Source organism: Pleurodeles waltl, chromosome 5 (genome assembly GCF_031143425.1).
Source record: "Pleurodeles waltl isolate 20211129_DDA chromosome 5, aPleWal1.hap1.20221129, whole genome shotgun sequence".
Taxonomy (NCBI): Eukaryota; Metazoa; Chordata; class Amphibia; order Caudata; family Salamandridae; genus Pleurodeles; species Pleurodeles waltl.
The window spans coordinates 1,395,224,853-1,395,245,625 of NC_090444.1; positions in this window are offsets into that span (position 1 = coordinate 1,395,224,853).

Sequence of the window (20,773 nt, forward strand, 5' to 3'; positions counted from 1 at the left end):
CTAGAGGTAGATTGAAATCTCCATCGACTATTGTCAGACACTTAGGATGTTTTTTAAAGTGTTACTCAAATAACTCCAGAACTTAGGGGCATCAATATTCAGGCCATATAGGTTGATAAGATGGATATATCTACCATTTTGGCATTGTTTCATGGTTATTAATCTGCCTTCGGTATCTATGATGTGGGAGAACGGGTTGAGGTTTGACTTCTTACAGTTGATCATTATAACCCCTTTTTCTTATCTATGGTTGGGAACCAAATAACATTGCTTATCCACTTGGTGCTGAAAACATTTGCTTATTTTTTGCCTATTTTAGTTTCTTGTAAAAGTATAAGGTCAGCCTTCAATTTGAAAATGTATATCTCACTCTTTTTATGCTTGAAATGGTGATTTAGCCCCTTAACATTCAAAGAAACAATTCCCAGGTCATTTATGGGTGGTGAATTAGTCATCTTGTAAAAGTAAGAGCATGGTTTAAATATTGTGTCATGGTAATCGTAATTTAGGGAAGGTGGAATACAGTGTGTCTCAAAGGGAGTACTCATATAGGAGTGAATTCTGTAGGGATCTGGGAAGTGTATAAGATGGATTCCTGTGGAGTATCTTGTGTGGCAATAGTACAATGAGCCATCGCAAAATGTATATAAAATTCTTACTGCAGAAATTAGCAAATATGAGCCAGATGTAAGTAGAAATCTTTAAAAAAGTAAAGGCCCATTCAGAGAACCCTTTGGAACCCTTGCCCACACTCCTCCCCTCTTATCCCACCTAAAGCAGGTAATTGGAGAGAGACGACAGAGAGACGACAACCAATGAATAGGGATCCAGAAGTGGATAACATCTGATACCATGGCCAGGGAAGATTCGTAAGACATAGGTGATCCTAATAACAAACATGGTGCAAATAGATAACACTATGGTAGATAAAAATAAAGCTAAATGTACAACATTAACACACCTATAAGGTAAAAGGAGCAATTCTGGTAGACAACCTGACAAGTGTGACTATTGGTTAGATACCCGGAATGGGGCCCAGTTATATGACGGTTTTACAAGAGTACTTCATCCTGTTATAACATAGCGTGGTGTAATGAAGCACATATATATCTTAACTATATTATTTTATTTATAAACAGGTGTGAAGCACATTTTTTTTCTCTTTTTAACAAACGGACCTAACCCCCATTAAGCAGCTAAGTAATAAAAGGAACAATTAATTACATATCTGTTGACGATCTAGGGCATAGGAACAGTGGGTCAGAGTTAAAGGGCAAATTACAATTACTTTATACACATGAACGTTCATGGAATAAGTGTTTCCTTTTATTTGGATTTAGAGGCTGGGCTTCCATTTCATGATCTTCAAGACTGTTAGGTCTTTACGGTCTGCAAATATATGGTGTTAGCCATTTGCCATCACCCTGAATCTTGCGGGCCAGCAAATGAGAATTGTAGGTTACGTTTTTCAGTCTGGGTCAAAGAGCCAAGAATCCTTTTCTCACGTCCACAGTCATTTTCAAATAGTCCTGAAAGATCCATCTTTCTTGGCCATTCCAGAGGATGTGGTTATTTGTGTGCATGTAGTTTAATATCAGCTCTGTATGTTGAACCCAGAGAGGTCTTCAGACAATCTGTCTTGTCATTGATTTATTTGCAGGCTGGAAAATAGGAACCTGCTGCGCGCGTTTGAGTTAAAAATGCTTGTCAAATGGTATACCTGTTATTTGTGGAAGGTATTTTTCCAAAAAGGTGATGCAGGACCCTGCAGAGTCCTCTGTTTCTTCCGTAATACCAACGATTTGTAGGTTCCCCCAGCAATTCGTGTTTTCAAATTCAGATACTTCTTTGAAGTGGGAATTTGCCAATGTTTGAAGGTTTTTGAGTATTTTCTCTGATTTGATAAGATATTTTTCACCACACTGATTCGATATTCAGCATCAGAGATTCTATCTGTTATGTTGTTAATGTCTGCTCGGATGGCGGTCAGTTCTAACTGCATAGCGTCTGTTTTATTTTTGGTGGATTTAGCAAGGTCATGAACTCAGCCAGTTTTTTCAGGATCATGTCCATATTGGATTTCATGTCTGTTTTACCTTTGATCTGTGAATCTGGATAAGGAGGCTCAACTTTAGAGCATTTAAAAGAGGATGTCACATCTTTTTCTGCTGCGATCAGACAGCAGTTAGTGTTAAGACTCACTAGGGGTCCAATGCTTCCTTCATGTAATCCCATTGCAGATAAATTCTAGCAGTTTCTTTGTGACAAAAGGATGTAAGGTCCTCACCCAGAATTTGCAAAAGGCATTGAAAGGGTTGTCCTTTATATAATGTTTGCACAGTAAATTGGTGTGTGTTGGTTGATGAGCACAGAGAGAGCTCTGCCTTACACGAGTAGCAGTGTATGCAGACTGGAAGATTTTAGGTATACCTAGATTTGTCCACTTGGGATATTGATCTTGAGCAAGCTACAAAGGCAGGAGGAGATCTGTGGCTCTGAGATCAGGGCTGTGAACTCTGAACAGTATGTAGAGGTACATTATACGTAGCGTGCAGTGGAATGTTGCTGTAATAATAAGTTCTCCTTTATGATTGGCACACTTCTAGTATATTTGTCATTGTGTTCTGGTGGTGGTTATAACTTCACAGTGGGTAAGTACCACAAATTTAACCAAGTTTGTTCCAGTGAGGATTATGGAGGTCACCAGTATTTATTAATATAATGCAAATTTCAAAGCCCGTAGAAAGTTCAGGCTTATCAGGATATTTGAGGCCATCCCATGGTGTATCGGCACCATGCTGGGGTCAGGCAACAAGGGATTAACTTTTGGAGTTGCAGAGTGCAAAATCTGAGGTAAGTAGTTATGAGTGGATCCTAGTGCTGCCACAGGCTTAGAGGGAAATAAGTATGTGAATTGCCTGAATTTCAGTGCACACATCACATCAAGGCCCATATTTATACTTTTTGACGCTAAACTGCGCTAACGCAGTTTAGCGTCAAAAAATTTTGCGCCGTCTAACGCCATTCTGAAGCGCCATGCGGGCGCCGTATTTATGGAATGGCGTTAGCCGGCGCAAGCAGACCGGCGCTGCCTGGTGTGCGTGGAAAAAAACCACGTAGACCAGGCAGCGCCGGCGTTGGGCAAAAATGACGTTAGGGCGTCTTAAAATGGGGCAAGTCAGGTTGAGGCAAAAAAATCGTCTTAACCCGACTTGCGCCATTTTTTAACGACGCCCATCCCCCATCAACATGACTCCTATCATTGTAAAGATAGGAGTCATGCCCCCTTGCCCAATGGCCATGCCCAGGGGACTTCTGTCCCCTGGGCATGGTCATTGGGCATAGTGGCATGTAGGGGGGCACAAATCAGGCCCCCCTATGCCAAAAAAAATTATTAAACAAAAAAAAAAAATACTTACCTGAACTTACCTGAATGTCCCTGGGGTGGGTCCCTCCAACCTTGGGTGTCCTCCTGGGGTGGGCAAGGGTGGCAGGGGGGGTCCCTGGGGGCAGGGGAGGGCACTCTGGGCTCATTTTGAGCTCACTTGTCCCTTAACGCCATGCCTGACCCAGGCGTTAAAAAGCGGCGCAAATGCGCCGTTTTTAGCCACGCCCACTCCCGGGCGTCTCTTTTGCCCGGGAGTATAAATACCACGTAAAGGCCTGGGAGTCATTTTTTAGACGGGAACGCCTCCCTTGCATATCATTAACGCAAGGAAGGGGTTCACGCTAAAAAATGACGCACATTCCGGGAACTTTGGTGCTATACGCCTCTAACGCCATAGTATAAATATGGCGTTAGTTGGCGTTAGTTTAGCGTCGAATTTGCGTCGAAAAAAACGACGCAAATTCGGCGCAAACGGAGTATAAATACGGCCCCAAATACCCCTTGCTGAATGAGAGCTCTGAGAGTTGTGGTGGTCATATTGAGCACTAGGCACACAATTGGTGTAATACTCTTGCACTCCAAGGGTCGCGTATGTATCTACATTTTCATCAAAATGGAGTCACTGGAAACCACAGAGTTTGTTGGGACATATGAGGACATATGGGGTCACTCACACTCATTTCTTCATTCTGTAGGCTGAAGAAAAGAGCTTTAAATGATACGGGCTGTCTGGAGCATCAAGCTCTTGCTGCCATTTGCATCGCCATCCAAGCTAAACCCCTACTTGAAGTCATTTCATTACTTTTGTTTGCCTTTATTTTTTACAACACAAAAAACGAAATACATTTTAATGCTCTATTTTGTATTAGAAATATTATGATATCGTTTATGATTTGCTGCACTGTGTGATAACTTGAATACTGAGCAAAGTTGTGATTAATTAAATGTTACAAACTTGTGTTTGTTTTATGGCTGCCATTCATTATTTCATTTTGAGTACTGTCGACAATTGATACCAATGATTGACATGAGTGATCTTTTGACTGCTCTATGTATTTATTCTTAAGAATACTACAAAAACCATTGCTCTTTATTCTATTGATTTCTCTCAGTTCCAGGTGGTTAGTGGGTAGCCCCTATTTTAAGATTGGGCTGGCCATTTTTTTAAATTTATGATTAACGAAAACATTGGAATCCCCAATAGGTCCAACTTGTATTTTGAGCCCTGACCAAAATATGATAAAATTGCAAACAGATGTGAGAAAAACAGAAACATACTTTCAAAATACCATGCATCAATGAAAGCAACAATTCCACAGTGAGCACTAGCTTCCATAGTGAGAATGGGCCAGATGTATCAAAGCTTTTTGCATTTGCAAAGGCATTCTGAATGCAATTTTTTTAAGGAATCGCTAAAATAGCGATTCCTTAAAATTGCGACCCTGTTTAGAGAGTCGCAAGTTGCGACTCTCTAAATAAGAAATCGCAAATATGGAATCCTTATTTGCGATTTCTAAAGCACATGTATGAAGCAATTCCTTAATGAGAATTGGGCATTAAGGAATCGCCATTACCACCAACTTGAACTTGGTGGTAACCACGTGCAAATTTTAAAAATCCATTTTTTAAATTTACATGTAAAGCACACATGCCCTTTTGGCATGTGTGCACCTTACATGTTGTTTAAAAATGTTTAGGGGTGCAGCAGATGGGGCCTTAGGCCCCCAGCACCCTGGACTTTGCATTTCCTGACAGGCCCATAGATGTGAATGGGGGCTGTATCTCAATTTGTGATTCGGTAATAGCATTTGCGATTTTTAAGAAACCGAATCACAAATATGATACATTGCATTTTGCGAATCAGAAATAGCCATTTCTTAAAAATCGCTATTTCAGAATCGCAAAAGCCTTTCTATATACATCTGGCCCAATGTGTTTTGTGCTCTTGTGAAGTACTAAGAACCATGTGTATGTGTGTTTGTAGAGCTTTATTTGATGTCATCCATCGATGAATATGTCAATTTGGACCCAAAAGCCCCCTAATCCTATTCCTGATCCTAGGCAAACTGATTTAACCTCCTGTCATTCACATCATTATTAAACTTCCAAATGTGAGTACATATGGAAAAGAACTAGCTCCAGTAAACTGAATTAGCCTTATACCCTGCTACCAAGGGCTATTAGAGTTGTTTAGTGTGGTATCGAGGCTACTGGTATCGTAGCAATGATACAGGGGGATTCCAGAATGCGAGGAACAGCTGTTGAAAGGATGGAGTAACGCTTGCTCTCAAAATAAACAGTAGTAAGCCTTATTTGTACATCGTTTTATTCTACAATTTGGCGACCGGAGGATGGGATACAACAAAGCACTTACCGCGGAGAGCAGGCGGTGAGCGGAAGTGCTGTTGGGACATGGTGCTGCTGTCGAGGCACAGCACTGATCAGGAGGAAGGAAAATCCTCGTGTTTATGAAGACAGACAAGGAGGAGGAGTCATTGCAGGAGGTTAATTCTAAGGCTGTGAGCCGACAAAGGATTGTAAGTGTGGGAAATCCCCTGTTTGGAAAAACAACTACTAGAGACTCGAGTTGTTGCTAGGATACGTGCTCAACGCGGACTGGAAGGAGAGTTGAGAAGACGCTTTACTAAGCAACCTGGATAAGTGCTGATCTCGACTGCACAGTTAATCCTTGGCAGTTAAGGGAATGGTACAGATACTGTTGGAAGGAAAAAATAACAATTGTGAAGTGTGGGAATCGTTTATTAAGGAAACATTGTTTATTAGGGAAGCAGTAAAAAGTGTGAAGTATATTGAATAAATAAACTGAATTTAAATTGTAATTGTCTATTACAGAAACAGAAGTGTGTGAAGACAAATAGGAAGACAATTTGGAATAATATTGAAAAATAAATAAGAAAAAATTGAGAATTTAGGATTAACACCACCAGTACCTTTTTTACCACGTCCTGGTGAGCCGCAAATGAAATGGGCGGACTGGAAAGAGTATTTTAAGAACTATTTATCTGCAATAGAAGATGAATATGGTGCAGAATTTACATCGCAAAGGAAAAAAAAGATCTTATTATACAGTGTAGGGCCTGGAGGCTTACGGTTATATACTCAAATGGAAGAAAAAAAAATTAGAAAGGAAGGAACTAGGGATATTTTAAAAGATGCTTTGGAAGATTTAGATACTTACTATCAACCTACAGTGTGTGTAGCTATTGATAGATATAATGTTTTTCAGAGGAAGCAGAATGAGACAGAATTTATAGTGGACTATGTGTCTGCTTTGAAGAAATTAGCTATAAACTGTAAATTTGGGACACTACAAGAAGATCTAATCAGAGATCAGATTGTCATGCATTAGAACAATGCCAACATACAAGAAAAATTGTGGGTATGTGGGGAAGCACCATTTAATGAGATAATTGCCATAGTAAAGAAGGCAAAGATGTCTAGAAGATGTGCAAAGGTGGCAAAGAAGACTGAGACTGAAGTGGAATCTGTCTGTAAATAGACTAAGGGCAGAAGTGATTTCAAGAATAAGCATAACGAGAAATAGGTTAAAAGGATATTCGAGGGTAAAACTAAGGAAGATGATAGACTACTTGGGAAGGACCAGGAATGTTCCAGATGTGGAAATAAAGGACATTACACAAGAGATAAGAACTGCCCTGCATTGAGAAGTAAATGTTCGTATTGGGGGATAATTGGTCATTTTGCGAAAGTTTGCAGAAGAAGGAAAAGAAGAGAGTGTACATTGCATTTTAGAGGAAGAAAAAAAGACATTGGGGGAAGGGAATTAATCGGATGAAGAGGATAGTATTTTGAGTATTGAAGATAATGCAATTTTGCATGTTGTTGACAAATGTAAAAAAAGACCAATGTGCAACATGACTATTGCTGGAGTAGGCCTTGAAATAATAGCTGATTTAGGTTCTTCATATACGATAATACAACGATCTGTGTGGAATGATAAATTTGCAAAAGTTTTAGGAACTGAGTTAAAGGATACAGATGTGCACCATGTTACCTTTACTGGTGAAAAAATTCCTATGAAAGTGAGAGAGCGTAGCTTATATAACCTATATTAACATGAAATGCCCATGAATTAATGTGTGATAATGCCGCATGGAAACTGTAATAGTAATTTTGCTTAAACGTGCACCTGAAATGTGACCACAGGGAGTGGCCACCAATGTATACGTGGACTAATAATGATGACTAAAATGTTTATGTATTGTTATATTGAATAAGTTTATACTAATTATTAATGATTGTATTATTAAATTTGTGCTGAAATCCTTATAGGCCTTAAGTTAGCATGAGCCGAAGCTTAGCTGCTTGGCTCTCATATTAAATGTATTTTTCCTATCTTGCACTATGCTGACTCACAAAAGGACACGACCTCTTATTTTTCTTCAAACTAGAAGACAAATGTAACCATGCTAGATCCGTTCCCATGCAATTTTTCCATTGCTTGTAGGGTGATATTAAAACAAAATGAAACAGTGTAGGTTAATGTAACTTACAAGGTCATTCAAACCGGTGAAGACAATGGAGCTACTGACCAAAAGATGTGCAAAGAATTACAGAAAGATGAAATCATACCGGACGTGCCACCTCTGAAGACATTGAATGGGAGAACCAATCAAAGACTTGTAAAATAATATGGGATGAAAGATAGGTGACCTAATGTGTTTTCTGATAGGTTAAAGATAGTGGGGTATAGCAAATGTCCAATAGGATTTTGGGGGAATGTACAACAAAAAAAGGGATAAAAACCCATGACACAGGGAACCAGTGGTGGTGGGTTAGGGAATGCTATTGATTTTATCCAGAAAATGTGTCACTCTGTTTGGTGACTTGATGGTTTACTCAAAACCATCCTCGCCCTTAGATTAGTCCATGGTACACATTACCTCCTTATGAGGGAAGTGCCTTTTTTTTGCCCGGAGCTGAGTTCTGACAGATGGCGATTTGACTGATGTCCTGAAGACGAAGACTGAACCTGTGCATTGACCTAAACTTTGGAGGGTAATTATGACAATGCACATGTGATTTGTCTGTTTGCTTTTCCTTTCCAGGTACCAACTGCTTACTTTTGACAGAGACCATAGTTAGATGTTTCCAAATTGGTGTTCTAAATCGTTTTGCATGAAGCCCAACATGCTAATGCTAATCAGTGGCTAGGACAGGTGTTCACTAAACTGACGCAAATAGACAAACAACCGAATCTATGCTTTGTTGAACTGACACGTTATTGACACTCTGCTAAATTGATCTATGTTCACGCCGTGTTATGTTCTGATGTTTGTGATTCTCTGCCTTAATGAAATCTTACCAAAGTTGCCATATCGTGACTATGCTATTATGTTTCTTGGTTTTGAGATTGACGCACCTGCTTTTAGAGTTGTAAACAATAGGAAATAAAACTCATAAAATTCTACTAAACTGGTGTGGTTATTTATGACTGCAAGGTCATGGGAGTGTTTTGAATTGATTAATGACTTTAACTAAAGTGAAATGTATTGTTGTAATAAATATGGATGACATTATTGATGTATTGATTGACATATTGATTAGCTATCTCGTCCTAAGGTGTCTCTCAACTGGGTCAAAAGATTAATTGGCCTAAAACGAGTCCTGATGTAAAATAAATTATCATGAAGGGACACATCATCAGTAGGTTTTAAATGGGTCACATTTGAGTTCCAAGGAAGGAAATCTCAAGAAAAGTTATATGTAGCGGAGAAAGAACCCTCAGTGTTAAGGTGGATGGACCAAAGGTATTTAGGTAGAACCTTGGATCCTAACAGTAATGAACACGTTCTGTTATTGGATGAATCTATGAATCCTGATGTAGAATAAATTATCATAAAGGGATGCGTTATCAGTTCTGGTAGCAGAGCGACGGTTTGGCCCTTTGGGGCTCTAGGACAGAGAATTATTGTTTAAATTGTTTTAATGAGATAATGCAAACTGGAGGTATGATGTGCTTCTAAATTCACCATGACTTTCCTGGGATCTCAGAGCCTGCCTAAGTGAGTTGGGGATGTTCTCAGCGTCATAGCATGTGTGGTGTAGGATTTGCACTTGCTTAGCTTATGCATTTCGCAGGTGATTTGTGAAGTTTGTGTGTGTATTTAGGCCAGGTAATGTTGTTTTAGTAGGAGTGGGCGTACTCCGCAGTATGAGAGTAGGGAAGTCGGCGTACTTCATATGAGTGTGGCGCTTTGTGCTCAAAAATATCCACGTGATTGGTTGTTCATGTACGGACCCGTCGTGGTCTAAGACTCCGGAGTATATTGACAAGTGTAGTAGACACTTGGGTTTATGTTGTAATTTGTGCGGTTTAATTAGGTCAATCGGGCGTGGTTGACAAGTCGGGTTTGAGTCAAATTGTATGTGTGAAACCTTCGATGGAGATTTGGCAAGTTCTAAGGTGCACTAGAACAAACCATTGACAAGTCGAGAGTAGAATTTGCAGGTCGAATTCTGCTTGCGGGTGCGGGAACTGAGAAGGAGAGAGTAGCGGCCGAGGCTTCAAGTGAAATCTCTGTAAAGTTCTGAAGCGAATGTGTTACTCTTCCTGTAGTTAACCCGCAAATTTGTGTTGTTGTTGTTGTTAAAGGTGCTCGCAGTAATTTTGTATTAGTTTGGTGCGAATCCAGTGAGGGGGGGACGAGCCGCAAGACTTTGTCAGCCGCAGTGTGTAAGTGTGACGTCAGTGGTGCCGCGCTGAGATAGGTCAGTTGTCGAGAGGGGTCGCACACGGATTGGCTGCCGTCCGTGAGAGGCAATAGGTTGAGAAAGATTGGTGAAGAGGGTCCTGGGAAGTAAAGTCACTCCTTGATTAAATACAAACAAAAGAAAAGACGCAAAAATGAACTTTATCAAAGCTTTTAAGGCGCTCTGAAAGGAGACGCATACATTCTGGCAAGTGAAGGGGGGCCTACACCGCCTGTGGGGACTCCAGCTTATATAGTCATGGAGGAAAAAAGTGTTGCACCTTGCTTATGGATGAAACAGTGGCACAAATTAATGGAAAAGGAGGGATGTTTAGCGTTTCTGGAACACGGAATGTTCAATACGAGAGTTCTAGAGAATTTAAGGTGGATGTTAAGTGTGCAGAAGCCACCTCTGAGGCCAGCTCAGTATGAGGCTTTAGCAATTTGGGATTTAATGGCTATTAAACAGAGACAAGAAAAATTCCAAAGAAGAATAAAAAGGGCAGAAAAGACTTTAGTGGAAGCTAGATGGGATAATGAGAGCAAAATGTGGAGACGGGGTATAGTTGATGGACTCAAATTGTTCCCAAAAATACCACAGGGAGATGAGACGCAGGGGAAAAAAGCCACATGTAAAACAGACAAAGACTCTAGTAAGCCTAAGGAAACTAAGAGATCTTGGGAAGAAGAAGAAGATTCAGATAACGAAGAATTCCTAAATCAGTTATTGCATGATCGCCCGCCACCTTATGCGGTAAGCGACAATGTCCCGAGCACTAGTGTGGGTCCTGGGAACCAGACGCAGGAGAAGGGAGTTACTGATACAGCACAGACTAGTGATACGGGTTCGATACAAAATGGTGTCAGTGTACCCACTGCGCCAGACATGCAGATACAGTTGCAACCTCCACCGCAGATACAGAGAATCTATCCAGACGTCCCAGTACTAGAGACTACTACAAATCTGATAGTGCCAACAGACCCGATATATACAAAATCGAGGTTAGTGCAGATTGAGCCAACTCCACAATTGCTGCCCCAGGGTATAATCCGGCAGCAGGACCTCCATTAGTACCTGCCCCGGCTTCAGAGAACCAAACTTTTGGAGTCGCTGCTCCACTGAGTTTTGGACCAGGTCAGACACCTGCGGCCATATCATTGCCAATTACTGTTGGTCCACCGGTGCCATTGTATGCACAAGGTAAGCCTGGTATATCTGATCAGGGAGTAATTACCCAAGATGTAATAAGAGGAGGGTCCATAGGAACTCCCCAGTTAATGGCTTCAGGAGAGCAATCAGTCAAAAAACCGAGGTCTTTGCTAGACCTTAGCCCGGTTGAAGCACCATTGGAGGCAATGAGACAGGCAGGGCTAGGAGTGCTAACCCCACAGACAATAAGTATGCCACTGATGCATGCAGGGAACATTTCACTGCAAGGTTTTACGGTACAACAGTTAAATGAGTGGTTAGAGAAGACCTATGCTTCACAAAAGACCACAGTAACTGCAGTGGAACCGGAAAGGTTGGGGAGAGATGAGTACCTGAACTTTGTGAGACTGGGTGTGGAAGCTGCTGAATTAGTGGAAGGAACAATGGGGGTAAACAGATTAGAGTCATACACGAAGCAGAATTGAGATATCTGTGCCCTAAAATCACTAAAGAACTAGGTAAGGTGCATCAGAGATTAGCGAACCTGGCAGACAAATACAATATTGATATTGAGGATACTAAACATTTGAAAAGAAGCTACAGGTTAGACTTCGATTCAAAAGACTTCTAGCATATGAGGTCTGCCGGAATGAAAGCACATCTAAAGGAAATATTGCAAAGTGCTCAGATCTGTGGAGCTTTAGAAAAGTGGGAAGGCAGATGGGCCAAGAAAAGAGATAAGAAGAAAAGTGACAGTCCGAGATCAAGCAAAGCTAAAGCTTCACCAAATACAGAATCAGTAAAGATGTTACCCATGAGAGAAACAGCTGGTGGGGTTCTAATTCATGTACCGTGGTCCAGGGGAGACATCCTATCTTTCACAAATGATTATCCCAGGTTGAGGGAGAAGCCGATCGAGTGGTATCAGCAAACAGATAGGTTTGTGAAGCTTGCAAAGTGTCTCTGGGAAGATTTGAATACCTTGTTTGAGATCATTGTTCCGCTCGACTTAAGGCTTGAGTGAAAGAGAGAGGTAGACAGGCCGACACAGGAGCCAGCAAGAGATAAGGTGACTGGAGCACCATCCGAGGAGGTGATGAAGTACTATCATAAAGTGATTGAGTTTTTGAAACAGAAAGTATCGCCAAAAGTAACTGATTGGCAGAAAATTGACCGGACCTCACAGGAGGTTAAGGAATCGATACATGCTTATTATGTGAGGTTGTTGAAGGCATTCAAACATTACAGTGGCACTGAAACTATTGAGCCGAAAGACATGAATCATCTCGTGTTCAGATTTGTTGAAGGGCTGAGACCATAGGTTAGCCAGATGATTAAGAATCATTTGATCTGTTGGCAAGCAAAGCCGATTGATGAGGTGTTGCAGTATGCGAAATACTGTAGTGACGAGATTGAGCTAAAGCAGAGAAAACTGAAGGAGAAAGTGATGGTGATGCAGATAAGGGCAGCTCAGGCAGGTATGCAGGGAAATGGAATTCAGCAGATGATACAGCAGCAACCGCAAGGGAATGGTGCATTTCAGGTACAACCGAGAGGTCGAGGTCGAGTGAATCGCGGTCCAGATTTGAATTCTGTGGTGATCCAAAATGATGTGCAAGGGATGAAAAAGATGTCTCCATGTCACGTGTGCGGGGGCGTGGGGCATTGGGAGCGGGAATGCCCAAATGTGGTGCAGGATGCACTAATGTCAGTACATTACAAAATGTGAGAGGTCCAAAATTGAGAAGTCAAAATCTGAACTTCCAAAATAACATGGTTCAGATGCAAGGGCTAAAGCCCATGCAGCAAATGCAAATGCAAATGCCGCGTGTTCAACCAGCACAAATGCAGCAAGTACAACAGCAGGTTCCCATGGTACCTAGACAGCAAATGCAACTACAATTAGCTCCAATGGGACAGCAACAGGTGATGCTTCCTCAGCAGGTCACAGGTCAAGTGATGAGCCAAAATAATAATACAGTACAGCAATTCCCATTGCGTGGTGAAGATGGAATGAATGAGGAATGGTCGGATGACAGTTCAGACAGTGAAGAGTGCAGACTTGCAGCGTCCCTAGAAGTAGATCAGAGGGGACCCTCTGTAGAGGGAAAGGTAATGGGTCACAAGGTTTCATTCTTGGTTGATACCGGAGCTACACGCTCTACAGTCAGAAGTGCAGAGGTTCCAAAATTACCACTTTCAGGGCGTACCATAAGAGTGGTCAGGTAGCAAACCAGTACTTGACAAATCCGATTACAGATCCAGTGCAAGTTGAGATTGGCAACTTCCAGGGACTGCTTAAGTTTGTAGTCTGCGATTCAAGTCCTGTGTCCCTCCTGGGAAGAGACTTACTGTGCAAAATGAAATGTTCGATTACCTGTTCCAATGATGGAATTGAGGTGCAGACAAATAGTCATGATGAAGGGGATGATGGTCAGTTCTCAGAATTAGAAACAGAGACTGCAAATGAAGATAACCCTTTGATAACTGTATTCACAATGCTTACAGTAACTGACTTACCTGCTGAATTACAGGGCACAGTGACAGAGAAAGTGTGGGATTTGACAGGAAAGGAAGTGGGACTAATAAAAGGAGTGGAACCAGTTAAAGTACAAGTAAAGCCAAATGCAGTGTTTCCACAGGTGCCGCAGTATCACATAGCACAAGATGTCCTTATTCAGGTGTCGCAAATAATTGCGGACTTTGTAAAACAAGGAGTCCTGAAGGAAGTATTGAGCAGCCCATGTAATTCACCGATAATGGGTCTGAAAAAGCCTTGTGGGAAGGCTTGAATTGTGCAGGACTTGAGGAAAATAAACAAGATTGTGGTAAAATGTTGCCCTATAGTGCCAAACCAAGCAGTGATCATGTTTCAGGTTCCATGTGATGCTGAATGGTTCACTTTTGTAGACTTGTCACAAGCTTTCCTTTCGGTGCCTCTTCATGAGGACAGCCAGTTTTTATTCAGTTTCAAATTCCTGGCCAAGGTGTACAGTTGGTGCAGAATTCCTCAAGGATTTCCATCTTCAATCAGATATTAAAAAAAGGACTTGGAATCTTTAGTACTGCCTTTCAGTTCGACTCTAGTACAGTACATTGACGACTTGCTGATTGCATCCAGGACAAAAGATGACTGTAAGTATGACACAATTGCCTTACTGAATCATTTGGGAAAGAACGGACATAAAGTGTCGCCAAAGAAGCTGGAGTACTGTCAGAAAGAGGTGAAGTACTTAGGACACTTGATTGAGAGAGGGTCCAGGAGAATATCGAAGGAAAGGGTGACAGCTATTTTGCAAATGAACCCCCCAACAACAAAGAGAGATGTCAGGATGTTTTTGGGAATGGTGGGCTACTGTCGCCAGTGGATACCCAACTTTTCGATTATCTCTAAACCATTGATAAAGCTGTGAGACAAAGAGACTAAGGATGAACCATACACCATAACCCTATCCAAGGAAGAGTTTGAGTTATTCATGGAATTGAGAGAATGCACGTGCAGGGCTCCAGCTTTGGGTATTCCTGATTACACTTAGCCTTTTCTACTGTTTTGTCATGAACATGATGCTTGTTCTCTGTCTGTCTTGACACAGGTCCATGGAAGTGCAAACCGCCCTGTAGCATATTTTTCAGCTACCTTGGACCCCGCTGCAGCAGCCTTACCGGGTTGTTTGCGCGCAGTTGTAGCAGTTGGTCAAAGCCTCACGCAGTGTGAAGGCATAGTGATGGGACATCCCTTGAAAGTAATGGTTCCACATTCAGTTGAAATTCTGTTGACTCGAACCAAAGCCCAGAAGATGACAAATGCCCGACTCACACGATATGAGACAATTATTTTGGGGTTGCCTAATGTCTCACTAAAGCGATGTACTGTATTAAACCCGGCAACTCTACTTCCTGTTGAAAGTACTGAGATTAATAATGAAGAGGAAGTGGAGCAAGATTGTCTTGATGTATCAGGACTATGTGCCAGGCCCCGACCTGATATTCAAGATACGCAATTAAAGGAAAATGACTGCATTATGTTTGTTGACGGATCCTGTTTGAGAGACTCATTCGGAATGCTGAGAGCTGGTTATGCTGTGTGTACCATAGCTGGTATTATTGAAGCTTCCTGGCTCGAGAGAGTGTATTCCGCACAAGTGGCAGAATTAATCGCCCTTACTAAGGCATGCCACGCAGCTGAAAATCTGAGAGTCACTATCTATACCGACAGCAGATACGGATTTGGAATTGTACATGACTTTGGCCAGCTGTGGTCACAGAGAGGTTTCATGACCTCTTCTGGTTCTCCAGTGAAAAATGGCGAACAGATTAAGGATTTGTTACATGCAATTCAGTTACCTCTTGAAATTGCCGTGGTGAAATGCAATGCTCATGTTAAGTCACAAGACTTTGGGGGTCATTACGACCCTGGCGGCCGGTGGTATGTTGGTGGTAACACCGCCAACAGGCTGGCGGTGTTCCGCCAGAAATTATGACCGTGGCGGAATTGCCACGGCCATACCGCCGCCCCTCCACTTTCCCGTCAGGATTCCGCCTGGCGGTCATAACCCCCAGGGCAGCAGTGCAAGCACCGCTGCCTTGGTGATTATGAGTCCCCGACCGCCGGCCTGTCCATGGCGGTACACACCGCCATGGAAAGGCTGGCGGTAAGGGGACTTGGGGTGCCCCTGGGGGCCCCTGCACTGCCCATGCACTTGGCATGGGCAGTGCAGGGGCCCCAGGCATAGCCTGTCGCGCATTTCACTGCCCGAATTTCGGGCAGTGAAATGCGCGACGGGTGCTACTGCACATCAGCATTGCCGCCGGCTCTATTACGAGCCGGCAGCAATGTTGATGTGACATTTCCGCTGGCCCAGCGGAAATGTCATAATAGGGAGACAGAAATACCGCCGGCAATGGGGGTATTCTGTCTCCCGCGGCCTCGGCGGTCTTTCGAAAAGACCGCAGAGGTCGTAATGACCCCCTTTGCGTCCATGGGAAATGGCTATGCAGATCAAGTTGCAAGATTTTGCGCATTGAACTGTATATCGTTCAAGGATCAGTGGGAATTGTTACCGCAAACTGAAAATGAAACATGCTTGAACTTTGCATTAAGGGTGGTTGATCCACTAGATGAGCTAAAAACATTACAGGGTCGTGCTAGCAGAGAGGAGAAACGTTCCTGGCAGAGAATGCAATGTGTACCAAGACCTGATGACTTATGGGTCTCAGAGGAGGGTAAACTGGTTTTGCCAAACAGTCTTTTGTCACAATTTGCAAGGCTTTATCATGGACAGGCACCTCTTGGGAGGGATGCAATGACCAGGTCATTTAAGATTGACTGGTTTAACCCGAAATTCAGACAAGCCGCAGAGGTTACTTGTCACAGGTGCATCATCTGTCAACAGATGAATGCAGGAAAAGGGACTGTGGTAACTTTGAGCCACATAGTGAGAGCTGGTGGTCCATTTAGCAGGATGCAAATGGAGTTCATTGAAATGCCTGTTTGTGGAGGATTGAAGTACGTGTTGGTGATTGTGTGTGTTTTCAGCCACTGGATAGAAGCTTGCCCCACACGTAAAAATGACAGTCTCACAGTTGCAAAGCTGCTGCTTAGAGAACTAATACCCAGGTTCGGGTTTCCAGTCTCTTTTGAATCAGATAGGGGCAAACACTTCGACATTGAGGTGATTAAGCTCTTGTGTGCTGCATTAGACATCGAACAGAAGCTGCATTGTAGCTACCGCCCTGAAACATCAGGACTAGTAGAACAAATGAATGGTACCTTGAAGTCGAGAATGGCAAAAATGTGCGCAGCTACCAATATGAAATGGCCAGATGCATTGCCCTTAGTGTTGATGTCGATGAGGAACACCCCTGATAAGAAGACAGGACTATCACCCCATGAGATCCTTATGGGCAGAGTTATGAGGCTACCTGCAGTACCTGCAAATGCTCTTGTGAATATCACAGATGATATGGTGTTGGACTACTGCAAAGGTTTGGCTGATTTGGTTCGCTCTTTTTCTCACCAGGTGGAAGACAACACATTCCCACTGATCAGTGATCCAGGTCACACCCTGCAAAACGGTGACTGGGTGGTTGTCAAGAAGCACGTGAGAAAGTCGTGTTTGGAGCCGTGCTGAAAGGGGCCATATCAAGTAATCCTGCAACAACCACAGCTGTGAAATGTGCAGGCGTTCTAAACTGGATACATGCCAGTCACACAAAGAAGGTAACGTGTCCGACTGATGAGGAACTTGAAGCCTCCGACTCAGCAAGTCCAGAGAAAGAAGTCTCAGGGTCAGACAATAGCCAAGGGGGAACTGAGACTGTAGGAGAGCCCACTGAGAAAAGCCTAGTCCCTCAAACAGTAAACAAGTTCGAGAGAGGTGACAGTGTGCCTATCTCAGTAGAGGCAGCAGGAGAACTAAATCCAGGAGAGGTTCTGCCAGAGGTAGACGGATACAGGTTAGAGCTTGAACCTGTTACAGATCCAGAAGAAGAAGAAGGGGAAATAGTAGAGAGAGATCAAAGCACACCGGCATCCCCTGAGCCACTTGCAGGTCCATCAAGAGAAAACACCATAGCACAAGAGGAGGGTGCAGTTCAGCGTCCTGAAAGGACAAGCAGGAAGAAAACGCATAAGGGAGATAACTGGCCAGAGAAGCAGGCTGCGAAAGAAAAGATCGTACCAGGGGAAACAATAACAGAAGAAACTGATACATCCCGAATAGAGGATCTAAGTGAAAGAGAATTGCAAGGCGAACGCAGATTGAAAAGAAAAAGAACTGCAAATAGAAGGTACGCAGGTCCTGAATGGGCATATGCAACGACATCTGAATGGCAACAAGAATTCATAGCATTCTGTTTTGATCGAGAAGTACCAGGTCAATACTACGGTACCTGAATTCAATCAGAGAAAGAGACTGTGTTAAAACTGGAATTGAAAAGGAAAATAGAAAGCTGAAAAGCTAAGAAAGAGACTTATAAATTACCGGATGTGATACTGATAATCTGAATTGACTTTGAAACCCGATTATGACAAGCTGCTAACTTGATTTGACAAAAGGGTCCTGGAGTGAGTGAAACGCTTTAAATACATGCAGAAAGAAAGTGACTTTGCATCAAGAAAAAAAAAAAGCTTTTATATCGTCCTCAAGTTGATTATTTGCTTTGAAGTTATTCTGCTAAATGATTCTTTACAGACATGGCTTATAATAGAGGCAGTAACAAAAAGGGTAATGTGTGTGGTTGGTTATGTCTTATATTAGGTAGTGTGGCCCGTATTTATACTTTTTTTGCGCCGCATTTGCGTCGTTTTCTGACGCAAAAACGGCGCAAACTTGCAAAATGCCATTGTATTTTGTAGGTTTGCGCCGTTTTGCGTCAAAAAGCGGCGCAAATGCGGCGCTAAAAAAAGTATAAATACGGGCCTGTGTGTGCAATAATAATTGTAGGTGTGATTGTGGGAATGCCATGGTTGGATAAGAAAGCGACTAATAATGCTTCAAAACCTTAGACTACAACACTAACACTGTGGGAAAAGTTTGAGCAGGATACAAAACACTTGCATGAGGGAACTAACTCAAAAGGGGAGCTTTCCACTAATGTCTTCTATCGCTTGCTGAATGAGTATGTTGAGACCATGGATGCGAAAAACTGTTATGTGTGTACAAAGATTCCTTCATCAGTACAAGAAGGGGTCACCTATCACAGTCTTCCATTAACCTATGGGATAAGTTGTAGTTTGCTACTAACAAGATTCTATAATCAAGAGCATGTGCAATATTTTTATTCAAATTTGGATGTGGTGTTTTCTTTTGTGACTGTGATTGAGTTTCTGAACAAGTTAGCTAAGGAGCATAGTATAAAATTAGTTAGAGGTTTCTTTGAACCAACAGTAACATTTGGGACAACTTATGCACACCGCAATAATCTGACTTGCTTATTGACACCTGTAGAGAAAAGCTTTTTAGATCACACTGATGATAGACGCAAAGCATTGAAGGAAAGATTAGAAAAGGGGTTAGAAAAACACACATATGCAAATGATTATGCTTACACTGCAATAAAGACGCAAGGCAAACTAGCTATAGATGCATTACATGTAGGAAGGCTTTGTATATATAGGCCGAAATCTGAACATGACACTATATTTGTGGGAACGAGTGAATGCAGGCATGTGTTTTTGTTTCAGAGTAAATGGGCATTCATGTTAAATGGACAGGACCCAGCGATCCCTGGGATCTATTATATCTGTGGACTCAATGCTTATTACCGTCTCCCTAAGGGATGGTATGGGACATGTTATTTGGGAATAGTTTTTCCAAAGATTTACCAGATTGATGACGTAAAGCAAATACCTAAAACGTCTGAATTACAACATGCTAGACAAAAATGAGAGACAGCGGCTGCTGTCGTTGGTGACATATTTGGAGCCATAAGTCCTTCAGTATGGGTTATCTTAAACTCCATAAAGATTCGAAAGTTGTCTACTATTGTGGATAACATGTTGACAAATTTTATAGGGGCTATACTCCTGATGGATACTGAATTCGCTGCGGAAAGAGCTATGACTCTTCAAAATCGGCTTGCTTTAGACATTCTTTTAGCAAAGAGCGGCGGAGTCTGCAAGATGCTCAACGAGCGCCATTGTTGCTCATATATACCTGATAATAGTAAAAAGATTAGAGGTATGCTTACTAACCTAACTAAAGATAGTGCAGATTTGAAGGATTTGAAAGAACCTGGAGTGTGGGAGAAAGTGGGAAAAGGAATTGCCAGAGTAGGGAGCTGGTTTAGCAACATTTGGAATGGGATTCTTGCAAAAATACTAGGGGGGCTATTAATTGTTTTGGCCTGTTTATTAGGATTATGTGGAGCATGCAAAATTAATGATAAAATTAGAAGAAATTGGACGAAGAGGAATAAGAAGAATGAAGAAAGTGAAAGGGAGAAAATGTTGAATGAAATTTGGGAAAGTTCACATAAAGGACAAGATGTTGAAATGCGCATTATGCGCAAGGTGAAAGAATTAAAGGAAAGGTTTGTGTGATGACGAATGTCATCAGAGGAGGGACTGAGAGAGCGCAGCTTATATAATCTATATTAACAAGAAATGCCTATGAATTAATGTGTGATAATGCCGCATGGAAACTGTAATAGTAATTTTGCTTAAACGTGCACCTGAAATGTGACCACGGGCAGTGGCCGTCAATGTATACGTGGACTAATAATGATGACTAAAATGTTTATGTATTATTATATTGAATAAGTTTATACTAATTATTAATGATTGTATTATTGAATTTGTGCTGAAATCCTTATAGGCCTTAAGTTAGCATGAGCCGAAGCTTAGCTGCTTTGCTCTCATATTAAATGTATTTTTCCTATCTTGCAGTATGCTGACTCAGAAAAGGACACGACCTCTTATTTTTCTTCAAACTAGAAGACGAATGTAACCATGCTAGATCCATTCCCATGCAATTTTTCCATTGCTTGTAGGGTGATATT